This window comes from Passer domesticus, chromosome 1 (assembly GCF_036417665.1).
Source record: "Passer domesticus isolate bPasDom1 chromosome 1, bPasDom1.hap1, whole genome shotgun sequence".
Lineage (NCBI taxonomy): Eukaryota > Metazoa > Chordata > Aves > Passeriformes > Passeridae > Passer > Passer domesticus.
In genome coordinates, this window is record NC_087474.1 from 102,319,242 (window position 1) to 102,329,056 (window position 9,815).

A 9,815-nucleotide genomic window follows, 5' to 3' on the forward strand; every position below is an offset into this window, starting at 1 on the left:
AGGCTCCTCCCAGAGTTGGTAACAAAGGATTTAACTTTGAAAATTTAGCATCTGCATCTGATTACATCTTTTGTAGGATTTCTTATGGGCCTGAACTTTGAAATAGCTCCATATTACTTAGAACTATGAATCTGCAGAAATAAGGCTCTAGGTCTGATGCTGCTTACACAACGCAGGTCTTGTGTTTCACAAAAGCAGTGCCACAGAAATCCGAGCTTTGAGCAGACACTCTTAGCCCATAAATTAGGTTATTGGCTATAGGGTTTCATCTTTAGCTTACTAGGTGAGAGTTATTTGGTGTCACTTTCATTAGTGCAGAATTTGGATTTATTCTGTTTCCTGGTGGTATTATAATTTTTTTGCTTTATTCTCTGGTATGTGTGACCCTCTGTAGATGTGGTACACAGCTGCAGCTGTTAAATCTGTACAAATCAACATGGACCAAAAGTTTGTCTTCCTCAGCACTTGATACACTTCAGTGTGTAGTGTCATCTTCAGAGAAAGAAACTGCTGAAATTATAAGCTGCTTTACATTTACTTTGCTTTAAGACATTACCTCACTCCTTGTCATGTAAATTCAGATGCTTCCTGAATAGTAGGAGTAGTTTAGATGCTTGTATTTCAGAAAGGATATTCCCTTTAAAGATAAAACCCAGCGCAATCTCTTAGGAAATCTCAGGGTTCTGCTTCCCTCCCCTTCAGCTATTCTAGTTCCCTTACCTCACAACTCTTCCTTCTGCCACAGTTCCCAGGAATATATTGCAAAGGTTGCAAAATGCAGGAATTCAACCTGTACCATTAAAATCAATATGAATTGTCATCAGTGACTTTTATGAAGACTTATGTTTTACTAGTAATGCAAGCTTAGCCACTCCTGTTTCCCCTTCCCCATCATTTGCTGCATCTGAGAGGAAAAAAATCCAGTGGAAGCAGGTAAAATCTGTATAATTATTTCTATTTTACTTGCTATCATTTACTTGTACTTAATTTATCATTTTTTTCTTTGTTTATTTTGTTTTGTTTATTTATACATATAATATATATTTTCCTTATTTATACATTTGAAACCTGGATTAGCTGGTTGATCTCTGTGACCATGCAGCCTGGCAAACTGAAAGAGCAGCGAAGAGACAGTAATCAGAACCTGGGAGGAGGGCCTCTTTAGTACTGCTGCTGGAAGAATAATGATGCAGTTGTGACTTAGCCTGGTTCCATGGTTTACATTTTATTTCACTGGGAAGGAGACTAAAGATGTTGCCAGTCCCACTTTTCCCATAAGCTCCTGCTCTTGAATTGCTGTTTATCTCTTTCTGATATGTGCCAATAAAACTGTGAGCCTGTGCTATGTAATGGTCAAAGAAATGAGAGAACATGAGGGTTTTAGAGGCAAATTTTTAGCTAGGAGTTTACAGTGCAGCCTCCCAGAGAGTTGTATCAGCACAATTCAGGGTGACAGTGAACTGTGGCGTGGGGGATGCGCGAGTGCACAGGAGATGATCTTGGAAGGCAGTTTACAGCCAAAGAAAATGTGCCCACACCCACATCCTGTCCCCTGGCCCAGGTGAATTTGGACCAGTCACCATGTACCTTTAATGCATGAAATCCACTGGTATTAAAAAGCATCTGCTTCTGTAAAACAGGTAATTAAACTAGTCCTATTTAACTGGTTATGTAAAATAGCTCACCCATCATTTAAACTTCTGGTTGCACATTAAAGGCACTCCTTTGCAGGAGACGCATAAAATAGTGTGGCACTACTCAGTATTGCTATTTTTTCACAAGCGACAGGGAATTTGAGATGCAGAATTCCCATTTATTTTCAATGGAATGTTGACCCCCAAGTAATGTAGGCTCTTTCGAAAATTTTTAGTCTTTATTATTTTCTTTGGGAAAGTTAAAAAGCCCACATGCCACCAGCAGTTGTTTAAAAAGAATGCTTACTGTGTTGGGTGCTTAGTCATAAGGATTTAGCATTAGAAGCCTTCCTGTGTCTCTGTGTGTGTGTGTGGCTTTACCACACATAAATTATCCAGCTTTCCTTTTTCCTCCTACGTGTGGAAAAACATACGGATATTCAAAAGACGAGCAAATCATCCGAAACACAAACCCATGCCTTTTATTCCCACTTCAGATTTAATCTGGAAGATAGTTTCAGAAACAGCCCCAGTAAAAGAACTGCTTTATGCAAAGCAAAAGAAAAGTACAGTTAAAAACTACTGAGTTGTAAAAGCAGTGGAGCTACAACTCTTTAACATTCAAGCAACTATCTCTAGAAGGGAAGCAGATTATGCGGTATCATATTGCAAAAAGGCTGTTCGACCCTGTTGCACTTACTCAGAGCTACATATTTACTTTTGTCACTGTATAGCAGCGATTGCATTATATCCTTCCTGCCAGGACACTAGGAGAAACAGAAGGTTAAGTGTAAATGGGGGAGGGGAAAAGAAGGAGGGAGAAGCAGCAGGAAAAAGTCTAAAAAGGGAGAAAAGAGCAGCTGAAGAGAAAAGAAAAAAGTTCCTCATCAAGGCAGGAAAAGATCCTAAAGAAACAGAGAGAAACAGATCAAGCCCTGCACATATGGGATTACTAATGCAATTGTATTTCATCCCTGATAGGACTGAAACCGAGATAGTTTGGTCATAAGAAAATAGATCCATTTCATTAAGCGTACATAAAAGTGGGAGGCACAGAGTCTGGCACCAGCATAGCCTAAAGGAATTTCCATGATTTGTGCCATGAATGCTGAATGGGAGACTTGTAAAAAGCACCTTTCTCTTAAGGATAGCTTGCTGGAATTTGTAAATATAGCCAAAAAAACAACAGACCAACACTGAAGTAAAATAGTACAAAGTGATGAAAATACCAAGGGCCCTTTCATCAGATGTAAAAACCTGCAAACAAACACCTTTTCTTGAGAGGAGCTCAAGCAAGCCAGAGGTCAGTTGGACTTATGGGGTTAGGGGGGTGGTCTCAAGATGATGGTGAGCAGTAGAAATGGCAGAAGGTTATGAGGTCTGGTGTCATATTTCAAGGTTTCCAGAAATCAGGCTTTCTTGGGTGGGGGCTGTTGGGGGAACAGGTCTGACAGAAAGCATTCAAACTGGGTTCCTTACAATCACTGCCACTTTTGCCAAGGCAGGTCATGGCATCTTTCTAGTAATTTCAGCAGACATCAGATCAGGCACTGCCAACAGGTTTGACAACCAGACCTCTTGTGTTTCATTCATTTTATGGAGGACCCACCATCTTAATATGTCCAGGCCATCACTGTCCTCTTGAGGTGCTTTTACAGTGCTGTGCCTCAGCTTCTCCTGGTGTTCCAGAAAAAGGGTCGGAATGATCAGTCGGAGAAGGGGTAGCCTTGCAGCCAGCATGGTCCCATGTGTGGCAGGGCTCCAGCCAAAGGCACCTGGCCCTGTTTCCATCCTCCTGTGAGGCTCAGCTGCTGTCGAGCACTCAGCCATGGCCCAGCACAGAGCCCTGCAGGACAGGGGTCACTCCATCTCCTCACACAGTCCCATGGGACAGTCTTCTTGCCTCTCCTATTGTGTGAGCCCATGCCAGGGATCTGGACAATGTAAAAACTATTTTCCCTTTGCTGCAAAAAGAGCTAGAAGGAATATTCAACTCATTAACAGAATGTCTTGGCTTCAGTAGAAGTGGCATTTTTCTCAAAAATGTGTTAGCTAACTCATTTTAAATACTATATTATATATTCTGGTGCAGACTTAGCAAGTAATGTTTTAATATGCCTTATGAAGTGTACATGAGTCCTAGGAGTGAGCCAACTAAACCATATTAAAGTACAATTTATCCTGCCGATAATAGGAATCTAAAACCTGTTAGCTAACACACCTGAGAAAAGAGAAAGAAAACAAAACTTCTTTTATTCCATCCACCAGCAACTCTAGCACTGAAGTACGTTTGTGGATCTCAAGATGGTTTCAACATGAGAAACAGTGACAGGCAGCCAAATGGGTATAAGAAGTTACAACTGTCTCTAAAAATACTGGTTTATAACAGCACAGAAGCCTTTTGAGTCTGGCTCTTCCAAATTAGCTGTATGAAAGAATTGGGAATCTCCACTAAGTTGATGGGACATATTTAAAAAAAAACCCTGGGCTCTTGCTAGACTTTGATGGGAAGCATGAGTCCATAATAATCCAGAGGATACTGAACTGATGAAGAGGAGAGAGACAGAGTGGTACTGCTTTGGCAGTGAAAATAAATATAACTCCACTAACCCCGCCAATTTTATTCCAGGACAATGAAGAATAGCATTTTGGAGCTGTAGTGCTATAATCATTGGATAACCAGATGTTCCACTGTCTCTGCAAGATAAATATTAACTAGAGAAAGAAACTCAGAGAATCATCAAGGTTGGAAAAGGCCTCTAAGATCATTGAGTCTGACTATTAACCCAGCACTGACAAGTTCACCACTAAACCATGTCCATAAGTGCCCCTTCTGCACATCTTTTAAACACCTCCATGGATGGTAACTCAACCTCTTGGCAGGCTGGTTCCAATGCCTGACCACTCTTTTCACGGAAGAATATTTCCTAATATCAAACTTAAACCTCCCCTGGCACAACTTGAGGCTATTTTCTCTTGTCCTGTCTCTTGTTACGTGGCAGAAGAAGCCAACCCCCACCTGGCTGCATCCTCTTTTCATGTAGTTTTAAGGAGCAAGAGGGTGTCCTAAGCCTTCTCTTCTCCAGGCTAAAGAGCCCCAGACCCACCCTCTGCTTCTCGTGAGACTTGTGCTCCAGGTCTTGACCAGCTTAATTGTCCTTCTCTGGACACACTCCAGGGGCCAAAACTGGATTCAAGGTATAGCCTCACCAGTGCTAAGTACAGGGGACTCTCCCAACTCTCCCTGACTCTGCTGTGCTCTCATTTGCTGCAGGGCTAACACGCTTGTTGAGCGTTGCAGAGCTGTGGGTATCTCTATCAGAAGTGCTGTAATCCCTGGGCAGATAGGTTTACTGGCTCCAATCCTATGAAACTGTGTTCTTCCACATCAAAGTACTCTTTTTCATCACACTGGGACAACACCCACTCTTGACCCATGTAAGTCTTCTCTATATATATTTATATACCACACGAAGCACACAAGTAACTAAAAGATCTTACAGCATAACCTAGGCTTAGCATAGAAAAGGATCACAATAAACAATGGTAGGAAAGAGGAAGAATGAAGGGAAGAATGAAAAACCATGATGAACATTCTATACACATCAATCTTTACTTCCTTTTATTATAAGTGCTTTATTTATTTAATTTAATTTGCTTAATTTATCAATGGAAAGCACTTTTGGCTCATTCCATTGCCCACTATTTGATTCAGTTTCACCACCTGCATAGTCAATAACTGCACCCATGGATTTTCCCATGCAAAAGGATAACATTAGGTTTATGAATTTACCATTTCCATAGTGACTTGGCAAATGCAGAGTTCCATTAACTCTCCCTGCTCCCCCCTACACCCTGGAGAGCAGGAGCTACGAGGATGATTTATCCTGCAGAAGTAAAAACACGGGTTACTCTCACTGGTGTCCTGGTGATTGTACACAATGTCATCACAGCAGAAACTTCCTGGGTTGCCATGTAATGGCATCACCCCAGCAGTCAGCAATGTCCTCTTAGGCCAGCTGCAACTTCCCTGTGCCCCTCATACATTCACCTCCATGCAGCTCTCCTGCCACAAGGTCCTGACCTTGGTTATGCCAAAGGAACCCAGAGGAGGGCCAGGGCTGGGCTGATGTCCGATGTGGTGCATGCCTAGCAAGCACAGCGAGTGAGGACAGCTCCATGCCTGAGCTGGCTCTGGGAGGAGGGAAAGGCTTGGGGCTGCTGTGGTGGATGGTACTGCAGCCACAGACAGTGATTCTGTACAGGCTCTGTCAGCCTCATCTCCTGACGAGGTTGACAGAGCCTGTACAGAATCACTGTTCAGGCTCTGCACATTCCAGGCTGCTACATGCAGTAGGTCCTTCCAGGGGTAGGCAGACACCTGTGGATTGCCTTGATTTTGTTTGCTTTATCTAATTACCCCCAGCAGCTCATTCAATACAGGGAATAAATGTAGTCTTATACTAATGGAGTCTTTTCTGGGCAGTAGAAATTATCTTTCTTAGCCAGGATTTAATGAAATTCTGAAATTAATCCTTTTGTATAATTAATTTTTAAAAGTAACCCTTATTGTATTGTGTTAGCAAAACTAGGGCTGTTTGACAATATTTAATAAAGATATTAAAAGAATGAAAAAATATCTTTCTTCTGTTCAAAAATATTTTCAAATAATGTGACCAGACTGAATGTGTGGGAGGTGCCACCTGGCAATCTATGAAAGAAGGAAGTCAGACTTGGTTGTCTTCCATTGCAGAGACTTTTGCCAAGGTATACAGTTCTAAGTGTTTTATGAAACATTGTTTTGTCAGCTTGCTTTGGTAAGCAAAATCTCTTTGTTGATTTAGCATCTGGTACAGTAAAAAAGTGTTATCCAATAGCACATCAGGCAATGCTGACTTTGGTATCTGGTGTTCCTATCTAACACTGCAGAGAATATACATCCTTAAAATCAGCATCTGTCACAAGATAATTTGTTCTCATGGCACTTCTGTTATTATCAGACATGAAAGTGGCCAAGATAATTACTGATAGTCACAAACTTACCTGTCACCAAGGTATCCTTAATGGAGCTGAGGTGGACTGAATCAGCCATACCTTAAGCCACCTTCTCTTTTCTTTTGCATTCTTAGGTAATTTTTTAGTGCCTGCATAATTTAAAGCCTTCTCTTCCTTTGAATCAAGAGGAAACAGCTTGAAATTCTTCAGGCTCAAAATGTCTTCTGCCCTCTGGTTGAACAGCCTTTAGACACCATAGAATCCACTATGTCACACTACAACCTACCAAAGGAACCCGAGCAGTGTGTTTCACTACACTGTCTCATCAGAGATGCACTAGGACAAACAGTTATGTGGAAGTGTTTTGTAAATATCTCATGACTGTTTCAAACAGTCATCAGCCTGCTCCAGCTCGGCCTGAGTCAATCAAAATGCTGCAAAATCCCACTCTTGCCAAAGGAGAACCTATCCACTGACCTCATCTCTGCAAGGTGGGTGGGAGGTGACTTTCCTGCAGCCCGTGGCTGATGCCCTCATTCCTAGGACAGGGAGCAAATGGGAAGACCTGTGTGACCAGAACAGAATCCCAGCTGCCCATTTCTCTCTGAGAGCCAGAGTGTGGGTCTGGGTTGAAAGTGTGAGTGCAGTAACATATGTGGTTCACAAAAGGCTTCCTGACACTATCTCATTCAGTCTTATCCTCAGGATGTGGAAAATATATAGCTTAGGACTTAAGGCTGGTACTAAGGGGCAGGATCTTCTTTGGCCTCACTGAACATGAGTCCCCTGAATGAGACTCCAAATCTGCCTAGGAGGTAACAAGGGAATCAGCTGAAGTTCATGAAGTGTTCAGACTGAATCATTCTTGTATGACCTGGGGCCACCATCAGCAATCTCTCATCCTTAGTTCTGAACCAGCTGGATGAATATAGGTAGAATGTTGTCAATATGTGAAAAATGTTTTCAAATAAACTTGGTTTTGGAGGCTCTGGGCACTGGCAAAAGACTCCAAATCATTAACTTAGTCTGTCAGAGTCTGTACTAGGGCTTCCAAAGCTCAGTGCTGGTTAAAATTTCCTTCTTCAGCTCTGCAGCTTCCTTCCATTCAGTGGCTGCTGTTTTTGCTGTCATACTGCCTCTGTGAACACGGCACCTCAGAAGAATTAAAGACAATTAGAAAATTTGTCATCACATTTGCATATAAGTATAAATGTTATCTAGAAAGCTGCATTAGTGGTGAGGGGTCCGGAGAGCAGCTGTTATGAGGAGGGGCTGAGGGAGAAAATGAGGTTCAGGGAAGAGTTTATTGCTCTCTACAACCATCTGAAAGGAGAAAATGGCCTCAAGTTGCACCAGGAGAGGTTTAGATTGGATATTAGGAAAAACTTCACTGAAAGGGTTGTCAAGCACCAGAACACACTGCTCAGGGAAGTGGTGGAGCCTGGAGGTGTTTAAAAGATGTGTAGAAGTAGCGCTTGGAGACATGGCTTAGTGGTGGACTTGGCAGTGCTGGGTTAATGGTCAGACTTGATTATCTTAGAGGTCTTTTCCAACCTAAATAATTTTATTATTTGAGCTGAAACAAAAACAATCAGGCATAACAAAAGCTCTTTTATTTATTTTTTTTTAAATTCACAAAGATTGTTTGAAAGATTTATGGCTAGACCAGCAATTAGCACAGTTAACAGAAGTAAGTGAGCAAGGGAGAGTGATTTTTCTTCCATAATGCAGAATCATTCGACTTCTGTAGATGCCTCTTTTGCAAGTGGCATTGTCTGTTTCTTACAATATCCTCCTTTAAAGTGAAAGCATCATCCTCCAGGCAGCTTTTACAAAGATGCTTGGTTTGGATGTATATTATAATACGAAAATGGCATAATTACTTTGCTTCTAGCCAAGTCTATGGACAAAGTGACCCAAAGTCTTGTAATTTCAGGAGTAAAAATAGGTTTACATTATTTCTACTGTCCTTGGTTTGACAAAATGCCATATGCCTCCAGTCACTGTGAAACTTATTAGAATAAGGATAAAAATTGAACCTAGAACACGGTTTATTAAGTCAGTCTCTAACTAGGAAGTTTCTTTTCCAATAAATCCATTGAGATTTTTGTCTTTCTTTAATTCAGCAGCATAGTCGAGATCGCTAGAAGTGGTAAACCAAGTTGAATATCTTTAACAAAAATTTTGAAAATCCTGCATAACTCTGTATTTTTATCTTCTGTTCTATTTTCCAGACACAGCAGGAAGGCGCCAAGTAAAATCCTGGCCTTGAGTTGATTGCCATGTTGACCTATAACTTAGCCTGAGGTTGTAATACTGGTTTACAACCTGCTTGATCCAATTCATCCCCCTTTACTGTTAAAGACAAAGGATGGCTTACTGGCTAAGGGACAGAATGAGAGTATCTCAGTTTATTTCTCTGCTTTGCCATGGTCCAAAGTCACATGGTTGAAAAGTCTTTGAGGGATTTCACTCCTGTTTTGCAACTCCTAACCTCCATTCATTTCCAAAACACAGGTCAGACATCTCAGAGGATTTCAACATTGAGATTTTAGCTGCAGTTCATTCCCTCTGAGAGGGAGGATTACAACTCCTCCCTCTCTCACAATAAGGAATTCATGAATCTGTGGAACAACAGTGAATTGCAGTGATGGGCTCAGTGACCATCCTTCAGGCACAAAATTAGGCAGAAAAGAAGACTAGTAAATAAGGTTGTTTCTCTGTACAAAAAGCTGTGGAAACTTAGTTGGAATCTCAAAAACCTGTTTGCTACAGATGTGGAAATAATCCATAGAAGTACTCTAGTAGTGAGTATTGCTTTGGTGTCTATGTAAAAAATTTCCCTCATCTGCAACAGCATGTACATACCTTAAAGGTCCTTTCCAACCAAAGTGATTCCATGAGTTTGGCTTTTTCATGTGGCTGTCCTAGAGGTAACTACATTACTGTAATGCCAAGTGGGCAGCACGGGAGGAGCCCTCTGAGCCTGGCAGCCAACCATTGCACAAACACACAGCAACAGAGCACAGGGGGTAGATGTCTCTGTTTAAATCTGCAGATAATTGCCTCATCCACTTACCTGGAGTCGACCAGCTGTAAACATTTTGGATTCCTTGGAGTAAAAGGCAGAGCAGGAATTCCCGCCTTAGCCCAGCTCCTGTGGGCAGTGCTCTCAGAATAGCACAA